This window comes from Bos taurus, chromosome X (genome assembly GCF_002263795.3).
Source record: "Bos taurus isolate L1 Dominette 01449 registration number 42190680 breed Hereford chromosome X, ARS-UCD2.0, whole genome shotgun sequence".
Classification (NCBI taxonomy): domain Eukaryota; kingdom Metazoa; phylum Chordata; class Mammalia; order Artiodactyla; family Bovidae; genus Bos; species Bos taurus.
This window is the reverse complement of record NC_037357.1, coordinates 98,237,907-98,253,365: the sequence shown is the minus strand read 5'-3', so window position 1 is coordinate 98,253,365 and position 15,459 is coordinate 98,237,907. Positions and strand designations below refer to the sequence as shown.

Genomic DNA, 15,459 nt, shown 5'->3' with positions numbered 1-15,459 from the left:
TATGGAGCCATCATAGGTTGAGTTCTCCTGTATTTAAAAAAAGCTGTAAACAAGTGTCCCAGTTTTATTTTTATTGCTGTAGTTTTCCCTATCTGTTGATGTGACCCCTAATTTCCCTAGGTCCAATATACTTTAAAATGTTACTTTTCAATCACTTAACTGCTACATATGATTACCCATCCATAGAAATGTAAGCACCTTTTCTTAAGCCTCCTTTAGTCCATTCTCTTCCCCACCTCTATTCTCCTTCTCTAGAGTCCTGAGAGGTTCTTACATAATGTTTTGCAGCTCTAGCTGTTCAATGTTTATGCAGGTCTAATATTGCTCTTTTGAGGAGCTTTCCCCTTACATCCTACTGGGAACAAAACAGAGGCGGCTCTCTTCACATATAATGTTCAAGGGCGGCTCTTGCATCACATGTTTCAGCAAACAGTGATCCTATGCCTCTTGATGCTAGGAGAATTCCTAAGCTTCTATCCATCTGGATGCCTTCTAGAGGATGTGTGGGTTCAGGAAAACCCTCGTCTCTCCAGCTGACAGTCCCATGTGCATTAATGTCATTGCACCCACTATGCTCTTTGTAACCTACCCACATTTCAAAAGGTGTACATCAAACCACTGTTCATAAGAACAAGCTGTTTTACACTATCCCATTGCTCACATAAGGACTTTATGCAAGGGATGGGTTTTTCATATCAAAATGCCCCATTTTAGTCTCTGGGAGAGTCATTTCAAGTTAAAGTGGAAACCTAGCAACTATCTGGTTAATGGGATCAATTTAGGCAGCAGGAGGTCTGGCTGAGTTACAGAATTTAGCATTTAGCAACAATGAAGAGTTTGGAGTTAGGCATTCCATAAGGTCAAAAAAGGCTTGTGAAAAGGCATTTCAGGAAGCTCAACAGTCACTTCCCTGGGATTCTTCTTACAAATCAACAGAACAAAAATCCCACAGATCTTATCTGATAATTACTACTAACTATGTCGTAATATTTTCCTAATATTATCCAACTTGTCTGTCATTCATAAAACACAGAATAGAACTAGGGCGGTTCTTTCAAAAAAGCATCATGCCAAGAAGTTAACTAATATCTCAACTTGTCACAGCTTCAAGAGAGCACATAGAGTGCACTGATGAAATTTTTTGAAGCTATGCATTTTGTAAAACAATATGGATCCATTAATGATATAGCAGCCCTGAATACAAACCATCTGACTTGTGTGCTCCTTTCTGAAGACAGATTAAAAATATATTCTCGTCATTAATTTGCTCACTTTTAATTTAATGTAAATATATCTGAGGTTAGCATGTGTTTTGCAAAGAATTCAATGACCAGTAAAAATTAAATGTTCCAAAAAGTCTCACCTCTATGTAAATGATACAAGAATCATTTATAGGATTGTTGCTTACCTGTATTAATATATTTTAATAAAGTCATTTTGAAAAAACATTTTAATGAGAGGGACACTAGAAAGAATAAGTTAAATACATCAGAATATAAAATATATTCCTGTTGTATCTGTTTCTAACAGTACTGCTTAATGGAACAACTTTCAGTTTAAAAAGACTAAGATTTTGTGTATGCACAGAAAATATCTGGGAGAATCTACAAGAAAATATTAACTGTGTTTGACTCTGGAAAAAGAAACAAGGGGTGGCATGGAAATTTACTTCACAGTTTATGTACTCATCATAGTGGATTTTATAACATTGTCATGCATTACTGTATCATAGAAAATGAGTCGATAAAGACAAACCTAAATTTTAAAAAATTTTATTAACCTTGACCCCAGGTCAGAAGCAGAATTTAATAGGGATCTAATTTATAGAATTCTTAGAATTTGAGTTGGAGAATTTTGAAATCATCTGTCCCATTACATCATCTGTTTCTAAACCAGTACTGAGTTTATTCAGTTTGCCTAACACTAAATACAACTACATTCCAATAGAGCTAAAGAATGTGTGTAGCCCTTAGAATTCACCTTAATGGAATTTGACCTACAGTTGAATGTGCGTGGTGTAGGTTTCAGCTTTAGCCTTTAGTGTCGTTAAGTGTTGAGATCATTCCTTGAAGGTATGGATAGGATGGGTAGGATAGGTGTTTGCTTACTAGGGTGACCCTGAGGGCACTAGAAAAGTTCTTTCCCATCTTCTTCCTAATTTCCAAATAAAATCCAGTACAGATTCAGATTTCTGAATGAAAACACTGACATTTACTGAAATGCACATGTCCTTGTGAGAAGTAAGCAATGAAATATAACCATAAAGAAGAACTGATTCTACTGATTCTTTCCTGAAAGTTGGGAAAAAAGCAGGTGGGGAAGGGAGAAGAAAAACTGGGGTACCATAGAGACAAAAGAGAATGCCAAAAAAAAGTTTGGCCTGCTTCACTCTTCTGCCTACCAGTCATATTGCTGTGTAATAAGCTTTAGAAAATGGCTTTTAATGATAACTCGAGACTTCCTAAAACTTAGCAACACTAGCAAACTTAGCTTGAAAACCATATAGTGACTACTGAGTATCATAGTCAAGTGGTAAAGAGAAATACTGAACAACTGGAAGGAAAGCTACGAAGAAGTTCAGGATGCTATGGGAAAGCACGTGTGTGTATGTGTGTGCGTGTGCATGTATGTGTATACAGACACATGAACACACAAAGTCTCCTTATTAACCACTATTTATCATTTAGGACTTCAGGGATTGAGCCCCTGACTCCTGGTGGTGGTGGTGGTTTAGTCGCTAAGTCCTGTCTGACTCTTGCCACCCAATGAACTGTAACCTGCCAGGCTCCTCTGTTCATGGAATTCTCCAGGTAAGAATACTGGAATGGGTAGCCATAACCTTCTCCAGGGGATCTTCCGGACCCAGGGGTCAAACACACATCTCCTGCACTGTAGGCAAATTCTTTACAGACTAAGCCACCAGCTCCTGGTGGCTCCTTAAGGAAGCCACCAGCTTCTTTAAATACCATGGCATACTGACTGAATACGCATCTCTCTGTCTTTTCAGCACTGTACTGTAATTACTGTTTTTCTTCTCTTCTTCACTAAACTATAAGAATCTCTGGGCAGTGGCGATGTCCTCCATCAGAATCTCCTCCTACACCATGCTTGGAATATAGCAGGTGTGTGATACATTTTTGTTGAATAAATGAAGGAAGGAAATGAAGCAGCATAACTGCATTTTAACACAAGAATAAAAAACATCTCTCTAAATGGAACACAAATTTCTAAAGAATTATGGATGCATCTCTCTCCCAACAATGATTCTTATGAGCTCTCCATGGCTGTGGCTTAGGTGTAAGTCTATCAGATAGCATTGACAGCACTCTACTTCGCTGTTGTCCAGGAAAAAAGAATTCTAAGTGATACTTATTAAAGAACTCTTGGATTTTTGCATGAGTATTAAGATTTGGAGTTTATGGGGAAGGATGGTTAGGCAATGAACTGAAAATAATAGAAGAAAAGAATAAAAAGGAATGGAAAAGACCAACCTGGGTGGTGAAAACCAGGGTGAGAACCGAGAGAACTGGCAGAATCTCTAGGGAAATCTTGTGTTAGCTTGGCTCTTCCCACTTCAAGTCTACACACGTCTCTGGAACTCCCTGAAGCCTTTTGTGGGGAAAAACCCCACCTACGGGTTCTGGATGAAACGTTCCTCCAGACCTCCAGAAATGAGTCCTCCCCTGGTCTTCCAATTACTCATTTCCTGGAAAAGTCATAGCTGGTCTATCCTGACCTTCAGAGCCTGAAGGAGTGCAGATTCATCTTCCAAATTCAAGAAGAATTTACAAAAATCACTCAGAAAAGCCTCAAAAGCCAATCTCTCTTCTGCTTTATCTATCAAAAACTCTATGAACATTTTTACTGATTCTTTCTTTGGCTGGTTCTGGATGAATCAGCAGGAAAACAGTGACTTCACTGTCAAGTTGAAATTTAAATCTGCAAAGGATGTTATTTCTAGTTTTGAAACACTGGACTCAGAACTTGAATGTAAAGTAATGATACACCCTTTCTGGCCTTATATAAAGTCATCCTTATAACCTATAGCTTGGCATGATCTCTAGTTTTAGTGGTGCTGTTATTAGCTATATTTCTTTATTTGCCACAACAACTCTAGTCTTGTTTTCCACCTTGGCATTGGTAACAGTAGCTTACCTTTCAAGGTAAATGTTTTTATATTACTCTTACCTGTGTATGATTACCTGGCAAGCAGAAAAGCTAGTCTTACGAATTTGCCATCCATGATTTCCTCTTCCCTTATGCCAAGCTCTTGGAATTTTGACATGTTAATTGGGCAAGTTTCTTCTCTCCAATTCAGTAATGTCTTTCCAGACTGAGTTTGAGTATGGCCTATGGATTTGAGTTCTAGATTTCAGAAAGCAGAAAACTTGTTCATGATCCCTCTCTAAAATAGCTTCCATCAATCCAAAGAAGCAGATAATCCCCTTCTACACAAAAGGCAGCATGTTTTGCAATGCTGTGTTGCAGAAATACCTATGTGAGCTTGTGAGAAAATTTGACCTAAGTACTTCAGCATCTGTACACAAGTGAGCTTGCAGTTCACTCCAGTCTGGTCCTTCCATCAGAGAATGACACAGACACCATGATATAAATAAAGTCCATGGGTCATGAATGGGTCTTAATCATCAACTGTGGCAAAGAAAGTTCTACTTCTTGCAACCATTATATTTCATCTTTCATACAATGCTTTAAATGTTATAGATGCTCATATATATGTATACACACATACACATATATGTAGTAGACCTACCAATTCCTTTAAAAGGAAGAGAATTAAGGGGTATGTAACAAAGAGATATAATTTATATATGTAACATACATGTATGTCTGCCTGCACCCTAAGTTGCTTCTGCTGCTGCTGCTGCTAAGTCACTTCAGTCATGTCCGACTCTGTGCGACCCCATAGACAGCAGCCCACCAGGCTCCCCCGTCCCTGAGATTCTCCAGGCAAGAACACTGGAGTGGGTTGCCATTTCCTTCTCCAATTCATGAAAGTGAAAAGTGAAAGTGAAGTCGCTCAGTCGTGTCCAACTCCTAGAGACCTCATGGACTGCAGCCCACCAAGCTCCTCCATCCGTGGGATTTGCCAGGCAAGAGTACTGGAGTGGGTTGCCATTGCCTTCTCCCTAAGTTGCTTTTGTTGTTTTAGCCCTAAGTTGCTTTAGTCCCCAATTCTTTGCGACCCTATAGACTGTAGCCTGCCAGGCTCCTCTGTCCATGAGATTGTCCAGGCAAGAATACTGAAGTGGTTGCCATTTCCTTCTCAGGGGATCTTCCCATCCAGGGATTGAACTTGCATCTCCTGCATTGGCATGAGGATTCTTTACCACTGAGCCACCAGGGTAGCCAGATTTATGCTTGAGGGGCCATTGAAGCAGTGAACCAAGTAACTCATTTACCACCACAAGTAGAATGATCCATGGATTTTGGGAGGCTACACTGGGTGGACACTAAAACTTTTATTCCATTTATACCCTGCCAAGACTCTTGGGATGATGAAATTTTTATTAACAGAATGTTCTCATTAAGAAGGGAAAAGGCAGTGATTTATCAAGACAGCAATGTAGTTTTTCCTGACTTCAGTCCCTCTCATAAGAAGATCAAGTAGTAACTCTTCATAGACAATACATCATTGTGAAAATCCTAGAGTCCAGAGGTGAGGCTAAAGCATCCCCTTAGACCAAAGAGACTGAGAAAGACTCATTAGAAGGGTAGGGGGAGCGGCTATACTCTGACCATATAGCCACTTCCCCAGACTAGCACAGTGCCGTACCAAGAGGGCCCTCCTGGGCGTTGGTTTCTCTAGTGAGTAAAAGAGAGCCCAAGATGGACATCCAGGTCCATTAGCATTGTGGAGTCATTCTCAAGAGTACCACTAGGGGAAATTTGCAGGGTTTGAACACTGAGGATCAGATAGAAATGGAGAAGAGAAGTGGGGCTTATAGTAAAGTTGAAGTAAAGTAAAGTCGCTCAGTCGTATCCGACTCTTCACAACCCCATGGACTGTAGCCTACCAGGATCCTCTGTCCATTGGATTTTCCAGGCAAAAGTACTGGAGTGGGTTGCCATTTTATTCTCCAGGGAATCTTTCCAACCCACAGTTCGAACCCAGCTCTCCAGCATTGCAGGCAGACGCTTTACCATCTGAGTCACCAGGGAAGCCAGGCTTATAGCAACCAATATTCAGATCTTGGCAAACCACATTCACCCTCCCAGCTGTGCTCAAGTAGAGATTCCAGCCAGTAACCCCAAGTTGGTGCCCCTGTATGGCCATGAAATACAATGGTCAGTTCTGCCTGTTTTAGGTCATCAGTCAGCAAGCTATACCAGCTATGGAGCTTATTCTATGGCTGTATGCAAGTAGGAAACCAAATTTGAATCTGTCTGCTGCTGAATATAGCTCCAAATCCTGCCCAACCAGAGAACCCAGGTGGTCTCATAACCAATGCTATAGTCACATTTGCAGCAGCACTCAATCAGTAAGTTCAATCACTGGCTCTACTCATCTGCAGAGCCAAGTCAATGGCCCCTTCTGGGCAGGGACCTGATGGGAAGTTCTTTCTGATTTGGATCACCAGCCAATGGGCTGAATGGGCTGTAGAGCATACACTATATAGTGACACAGGCAGAGAAGCAAATCTGAAGCCCTGCCCAACTGCTCAGTATAGCCTGTGGTCTCACCCAACCAGAAAGCCAGACCAGAGAACTGGGCAGCTGCAGAGCCCATCTGACAGCCACACTTGGGCATGAATAAAGCCAGCAGTCCTGCCCAACAGTGAAGTATAGCCTCTGACCTTAAATAATCAGGGAGCCTTAATAGAGATGCTAGACAGCCTCAGAACCCAGCCTACAGTACCACCCAGCCATAGAGCCCAGCCTACAGTCTTTCTCACAGCAGAGCCCATTTTATGGCCTTGATGGATTGCTGAATGCAGTCCACAGCCTCAGTCAGGCAAGGAGCTCAGCCAGTGATCCTGTCCAACCACAGAGCATAGCTTGCAGTTCCTCCCAACTTGGACAGTGACTCCACCCAATGATGGAGCAAAGTCTCTAGCCCTGCCGAACTGTAGGATACAACTGCAGGTCCCTCCTGACCAAAGAACCCAGCCAGTGACCTTGATCACCAACAGAGCAGATCCAGTGGCCTAACTGATCATGAAAACCAGCCTATGGCCCACCTAACTTCAGGGCACAACCTGCTTCCCTGTCCAATCACAGAGCATACCTTATCCAACTAAAAAGTCCTGCCTGTAGCCCTGCCTAAATGGAGTTCAGCTAGCAGGACCATACAGTCAGGTGTCATACAACCTGAGATTCATTGCCACAAGATATGATTGCAGAACCAAGCCTGTAGCCCTAGCCAATCAAGGAACCCAACCATGGGAACCACTCTGCCAGGGAACACAGCCAGTTACCTTGTCTATCAGGAGGTGATTGCAGAGCCCAGTTAGTGGCCCTACCTAAGGATTGAACACAGTCAAAAACTCTGACCAGTCAAGGAGCCTAGTGGCCCTGTTGGAATGTGGAGCAGGCTCACCAAACTGCAGAGCCCAACAAACAACATTATCCCTGACCTCAAAGAACAAGCAGTGGCCTGACTCAATGAGAGACCCCGAAAGCAAGAATTGCCTGCCCAGGGATCCTACCAGCTGACTCATCCAGAACTCCAAGCTGAGATGTTTGGTGAATGACTATCCCTGTGAAGAGAATCTGTAAAGTCTGAAAGAGGAGACCACTTATGCAAATGCGTGCACAGAGATACAAGGAATCACGGATTATAAAATATCAGGTAACTATGACAACACCAAAGGAATCTAACAAAGCTCCAATAACTCATTGTAAAGAAATGGAGATCTATGAGCTATCTAACAAAGGATTCAGAATAATCTTCTCAAAAGAGCTCAGTGAACTACAAGAATACACAGACAACTACAAAAAACAGCAGAACTGCAGCAGAACTGACCAAGCAGAAGAACCCATGAACTAGAATATAGTCATATGAAATTATCCAGTCAGAGGAACAAAAAGAAAAAAGAATGAAAAAAAGTGAAGAAAGCCTGCAAGACTTATGAATACACACACACACACACACACACACACATTATAGGAATCCCAGAAGAAGAGAAAGAGAAAGGAACAGAAAGTCTATGTAAATAAATCATGGCTGGGGATGAGGGGAGTGGCCAAGATGCTGAGCTCACCTCCTACAGGCACATCAAGCTTACAAGTACTTGCAGAGAAACTGTCCATAAAGGTAACCTGAAGCCTAGCATAAAAGATCTTCTACAGTTAAAAAAAAAGTAGGAATCACAACTAGTGGATAGGAGGGGCAAAAATGCAGTATAATCAAGACCCATATCCCCAAGTAGGTAACTCACAAATAGAAGGATAATTACAACTGCAGATGCTCTCTGCAAGGAACCAGGGCTCTGAGCCCCACATCAAGTTACCTAGCCTAGGGGTCCTGCACCAGGAAGATAAGCTCCCAGAATGTTTGGCTTTGAAGGTCAGCAGGGCTTACTTTCAGAAGACCCAGAGGGTATGGGAAATATAGGGCCCACACAAAATCTCACATGCTTTGGGTAGAAACAGTAATTTGAAAGAGGCCTGGGGCAGACCCACTTGTTGATCTCAGAGAGCCTCCAGGAAAGGCAGGAAGCAATTGAAATTTACCCTGGTGACATAGATGCTGACAACAGACATTTTGGGGAGCTCATACCACCATGTAAGCACCAGTTTGTAATCCTCCCTCTAGCGTATTAATGCCAGAACCTACCCTGGCCCACCAAGCAGTCAACACCAGTCCTGGGATGCCCCAGGCCAGACAGCTAGTTGGACAGGAACATGGCCCCTCGCACTAGGACCCCCTGAAACTCTGGCTGCCCTGGGACTGGCTTTGCCTACTAGAGGGTCCAAGAATTGGCCCTACCCAGCAGTGGGCTGGCATTCCTTCCAGGATCTCCTCAGCACAGACCCCTTTACCTTCCAGCTGGCAACAACTCCAGGACCCTAGGGCCCTGCAGCCAGAGACTCTAGGACCTGGTTCTTCCCACCAACTCATCAGCACTAGCCCCAGGTACTCGTGGGTCTTGACACCATCCACCAACAGGCTAACACCAGCTCTAAGGCCCCTAGCTCCATAGCTAGAGTCCTCAGGACATGTTGCCTCCCATCAGTGGGCTGGCACTAGCCACAGGACCAAGCCTCATCCACAGCTGGGTGGGCACCAGCCTCAGGATGCCCTGGGCCCCAGCCTCACCCATCAGTGAGCCGAAACCAGAATAAGGACTTCCCTGGCTGTGCAGTCAGCCACATCCCAGCCCCACCCACAAGTGGCCAGCAGTCTCCATACAAGGCAGGGCCTGAAAACCAACCAGACTGGGGGCCAGTCCCACCCACCACTGAACCCATAGTAGTCAATCCACCATAACAAAAGTACCCCTACAGCTCACACAGAGGGCACTCCTAGGGCATATAGCTCTACTGACCAGAGGGGAGTGCACTGCTGAGCCCCACAGGACATTTCCTCTATAAGGCCACTTCTCCAAGACTGGGAAACATAACCAATTTACAAAATATATAGGAATAAAAACAGAAAACTAGTCAAAATGAGGTGACAGAGAAATATGTTTCAAATGAAGAAACAAGATAAAAAACAAAAAAAGAACTAAATGAAATGGAGACAAGCAATCTACCCAATAAAGAGTTAAAAGTAATAATCACAAAGATGCTCAAAGAACTCAGGAGAAGTTCAGAAGATTAGAGTAAGAAGTTAGATGTTTTTAACAAAAAGTTAGAAAACATAAGGAAGAAACAAACAGAACTGAAGAATACAATAGCTGAGATTAAAAAAAAAAATACACCAGAGGAATCAATGGTAGATTAGATGAGACAGAAATGGACCAACAGACTGGGAGACATAGCAGCAGAAACCACTGAAGCTGAACAGATAAAAAGAATTTTAAACATGAGGACTGTTTAAGAAAACTCTGGGACAACATCAAGCATCCTAACATTTGCAATATAGGGGTTCAAAATAAGAAGGGAGAGAGAACATTTTATAAGGCATAATAGCTGAAAATTTTTCCTAACCTAGCAAAGAAAACAGATATCCAGGTCCAGTTTGTACAGAGAGTCCCAAACAGGATCAATACATAGAGGACCACACCATGACACAGTGTAATCAAAAGGACAAAAATTAAAGATGGAGAAAACATTAAAAGCAGCAAGGGAAAAACAACAAGTTATGTACAAAGGAAACCCATAAAGCTATGAGCTTATTTTCAGCAGAAATTCTGCAGACCAGAAGGAAGTGCAAGATATATTTAAAGTGATGAAAAGGAAAAATCTAAAACCAAGAATACTCTACCTGGTGAGGCTCTCATTCAGATTTGAAGGAGAGAACAAAATTTTAGAGACAATCAAAAGAAGAAACCATGAAATCCACTTTACACGAAATGTTAAAGATAGTTCTATAAGCAGAAAAGTAAAGGCCATGACTAGAAATAGGAAAACTATGGTAGGAAAAATCACATTGGTAAAGTAAAATATGCAGTAAAGGTAGTAGCCCAACCACTCATAAAGTAGTTGGAAAGTTAAAAGATCAAAGTAGTAAAATCATCCATATCCACAATAAGTAGTTCACCTCTTGTACACCTTAACATAATACAGGCCATATATGATAAGCCCCCAGTGAATATCATACTCAACGTTGAAAAACTGATGGCATTTCCTCTAAGATAAGGAAAAAGACATGATGCCCAATCTCATCACTTTTATTCAACATAGTATTGAAAGTTCTAGCTACAGCATTCAGAGAAGAAAAAGAAATAAAAGAAGTCCAAAGAGGGGAGGGAGAGGTAAAAATGTCTGTTTGCAGATGACATGGTCCTGTACACAGACAATCCTAAAGATGCAACCAAAAAGCTACTAGATGATGGTCATTCTGACTGGCGTGAGGTGATACCTCATTGTAGTTTTGATTTGCATTTCTCTAGCAATGAGTGATGTTGAGCCATCTATTCATGTGTTTATTGCCCACCTGTATGTCTTCTTTGGAGAAATGTCTGTTTAGGTCTTCTGCCCATTTTTTGATTGGGTTGTTTGTATTTCTGATATTGAGCTCCATGAACTGCTTATATATTTTGGAGATTAACCCTTTCTTGGTTGCTTCATTTGCAATTATTTTCTCCCATTCTGAGGGTTGTCTTTTCATCTTGTCAGAATGGCCATCATCAAAAATATCTACAAACAATAAATGCTGGAGAGGATGTGGAGAAAAGGGAACCCTCTTGCACTGTTGGTGGAAATGTAAATTGATACAGCTACTAAGGAGAACAGTACAGAGATTTCTTTAAAAACTCGAAATAAAACTACCATATGACTCAGCAATCCCACTACTGGGCACATACCCTGAAAAACCACAATTCTATAAGACACATGTACCCCAATGTTCATTGCAACATTATTTACAATAGCCAAGACATGGAAGTAACCTAGATGTCCATCAACAGATGAATGGAGAAAAAAGTTGTGGCACATATGTAAAATGGAATACTATTCAGCCATAAAAAGAATGAATTTGAGTCAGTTGTAGTGAGGTGGATGAACTTAGAGCTTGCTATACAGAATAAAGTAAGTACAGAAAGAGAAAACCCAATATAATATGTTAACACATATATATGGAATCTAGAAAAATGGTACTGATTAATGTATTTGCAGGGAAGGAATGGAGACATAGACATAGAGAAGAGACTTGTGGACACAGCAAGGGAAGGAGAGAGTGGGACAAATTAAGAAAGTAGCATTGATATATATACACTACCATGTGTAAGATAGCTAGCTAGTGTGAAGCTGCTGTATAACACAGGGAGCCCAGGCTGGCACACTGTGACAACCTAGAGGGGTGGAATGGGATTGGGGCGTGGGAAGCAGGCTCTAGAGGGAAAGGGTGCATATATAGTTATGATCAACTCACGATTTTGTACAGCAGAAACCAAAACAAAATTGTAAAGCAATTATCCTCCAATTAGGGATTCCCTGGTGGCTCAGACTGAAAAGCATCTGCCTGCAATGCAGGAGACCCAGGTTCGAACCCTGGGTCTGGAAGATCTCCTGGAGAAGGAAATGGCAACCCACTCCAGTACTCTTGCCTAGGAAATTCCATGGATGGAGGAGCCTGGTGGGCTACAGTCCATGGGGTCACAAAGAGTCGGACATGACTGAGTGACTTCACTCACTCACTCTATCCTCCAATTAAAAATAAATAAAAAATGAACTAAACTAGAAAAAAATTTATCAACAAATTCAGTAAACTTGCAGAATACAAAATTAATATACAGAAAATCTGTTGGATTTCTATACACTAACAATGAACTATCAGAAAGAAAATTAAGAAAATAATCCTATTTATAACTGCATCAAAAAGAATAGAACACCTAAGAATAAATCCAAGGAGGTTAAAAATCTATATCCAGGAAACTGTAAGACATTGATGAAAGAAAATGAAGATGACACAAACATATGGAAAGAAATACCATGCTCATGGACCAAAAGAATTAATATTGTTAAAATGACCATACTACCCAAGGCAATCAAGAGATTCAACGCAATCTTTATCAAATACCAACTGCATTTTTCACAGAACTAGAACAAATAATTGTAAAATTTGTGTGGATACACAAAATATTCTGAATAGCTAAAATAATTTTGAGAACAAAGAAGAAAACAACGTATCACACTCTCTGATTTAAAACTATACTACAAAGCTACTGTAATCAAAACAGTATGGTACAGGCACAAAAACAAATACATAGATTAATGGAACTGAATAGAGAGCCCAGATATAAACCCACACTTATATGGGGTTAATTAAATATGACAAAAGAGGCAAGAATATAAAACAGGAAAAGTACAACCTCTTCAGTAAGTGGGAAAACTGGACAGCTACATACAGGACAATCAAACTAGACTACTTTATCACACCATATACAAAAATAAACTTAAAATGGATTATAGATGTAAACATAAGACTTTAAATCATAGTACTCCTGTAATGAAACATAGGAAGTATGCCCTTTGACATAGGTCTCAGCAATATTTTTTGGATATGTCTCCACAACTGAGTGACTTCACTTTCACTTTTCACTTTCATGCACTGGAGAAGGAAATGGCAACCCACTCCAGTGTTCTTGCCTGGAGAATCCCAGGGACAGTGGAGCCTGGTGGGCTGCCGTCTATGGGGTCACACAGAGTCGGACACAACTGAAGTGACTTAGCCTCAGACAAAGGAAACAAAAGTGAAAACAGACAAATGTTTCTTTTACATCAGACTAAAAAGCTTTTGCACAATGAAAAGAATGATCAACAAAAGGAAAGTTTGCCTACTTTATGGGGAAAGATATTGCAAATGATATTGACAAAGAGTTAATATTCAAAATATACAAGAACTCATACAACTCAACATCAAAAAATAAATAGCCTGATTAAAAAATGGACAGAGGACCTGAATAGACATTTTTTTCAAAAAAGACATATACATGACCAACAAGCACATTAAAAGCTCAACATCATTAATCATCGGGGAAATGCAAATCAAAATCACAGTGAAATATAATCTCATGCCTGTCAAAATGGCTATTTTCAAAAAAAACAACAAACAACAAATCCTGGCAAGGTTATGGAGTGAAAGGAACCATCATGTAATGTTGGTGGCAATATAAATTGGTGCAGCTACTATGAAAAAACGATATGGACTTTCCTCAAAAAAGTAAAATTGGAGCTACCATATGGTCCAGCAATTCTACTTCTAGGTATTTCTCTCAGGAAAATGAAAACACTAATTCAAAATAGATATATGCACTCCTATGTTCACTGAGCATTATTTATAATAGCTAAGATATGGAAGCATCCTAAGTGATTATTGACAGGTATATGGATCAAGAAGATGCGTGTATATGTATGTGTGTATATATATATATATATACACACACATCTATACATGTATACATTATATATACATATAAATAAAATGGAATACTACTCAGCCGTAAAAAAGAATGAAATCTTGCCATTTGCAACAACATAGTTGGAGCCAAAGGGTATTATGCTAAGTGAAATAAGTCAGAGAAAGACAAGTACTGTATGATTTCACTCATATGTGGAATCTTAAAAACAAAACAAAGGAATAATCATAACTTAACAGAAACAGTGATAGATACAGAGAACAAATTGGTGGTTGCTAGAGAGGACAGGGAAAAGAGAAATAAATGATAGAGTTAAAGATGTACAAAGTTTCTATTACAAAATAAATGAGCTATAGGTATAAAATGAACATTGTGTAATATAGTCAATAATTATGTAGTATCTTTGTGTGGTAACAGATTACAACTGGACTTATGGTGATCATTTTGAAATCTATAGAAATAACAAATCTTAGTGTTGTGTAAAAGAAACTAACATAATGTTATAGGTAAATTATATTTCAAAAACAAAGAGAAACAAACAAACTCCTAGAAAAATATCAGATTGTGGCTATCAGAAGCAGAGGTTGGGGCAGGGGAAATTAGATGAAGGTAGTCAAAAAGTACAAACTTACAGTTATAAGATAAATAAGTACTAGAAACATTAACAGTGCTGTATGTTATAAATGAAAGTTGTTTAAGAGAATAAATCCTAAGAGTTTTCATTTCAAAAGAAAATATATTTTTTCTATTTTTAAACATTGTATCTATATGAGATGAAGGATGCTCACTAAACCTCCTGTGATAATCATTTCATGATGTATGTAAGTTGAATCATTGTGTTGTATACCTTAAACTTATATAGTGCTGTATGTCAACTGTATCTCAACAATACTGAGGGAAAAACTCTAAAGTAATTATGGCAGATATGGGCTGTGGATATAAAGCTTTATTTATTCATTTTTTGAATAATAATTTTTTATTTATTCATTTTTTATTGCTTTATTTGTATTTTTAACTTTTTACAGTAGAACCAATTCCCTACACTCTCTCAAATACACAAACAGAAAAAGAAATAATGGCTGAAAACTTCCCAAATATGGTGACAGAAATGTGTATTCAGATTCATGAGCCCAAAAAAATTCCAAATAGATCACACCTGAAAAAAAGCACATTATGATTAAATTCAAAAGTCAAAAACAAGAAGAGAATTTTGAAAGCAGCAAAAGAAAAGTAACTTATCTCAAACAAAGAAACCCCCATGAATTACAGCATAATTCTCCACTGAAATTTTGCAGGCCAAGAGACAGAGTTACAATATACTCCAAATGTTGACAGAAGGAAAACTATTAAGAATATTACTATAACTGGCAAAACTGTCCTGTACTAATGAAGGATAAAGATTTTCCTGAACAAACAAAAGCCAAGGGAGTTCACCACCACTAGAACTGCCTTATAAGAAATGCCAAATTTCTTG

At 39.8% G+C, this 15,459-nt stretch overlaps 1 long non-coding RNA gene across 1 annotated transcript in view; it reads right to left on the bottom strand.

Annotated features, from left to right (window-relative positions):
* LOC132344330 (uncharacterized) overlaps positions 1 to 5,141 on the bottom strand; it is a 75,434-nt gene extending 70,293 nt beyond the window's left edge. The window contains exon 1 of the long non-coding RNA XR_009493586.1: positions 3,492 to 5,141. This is a non-coding gene — a long non-coding RNA (uncharacterized lncRNA). The remainder of the gene's footprint in view (positions 1 to 3,491) is intronic.
* Positions 5,142 to 15,459: the final 10,318 nt, after the last annotated feature.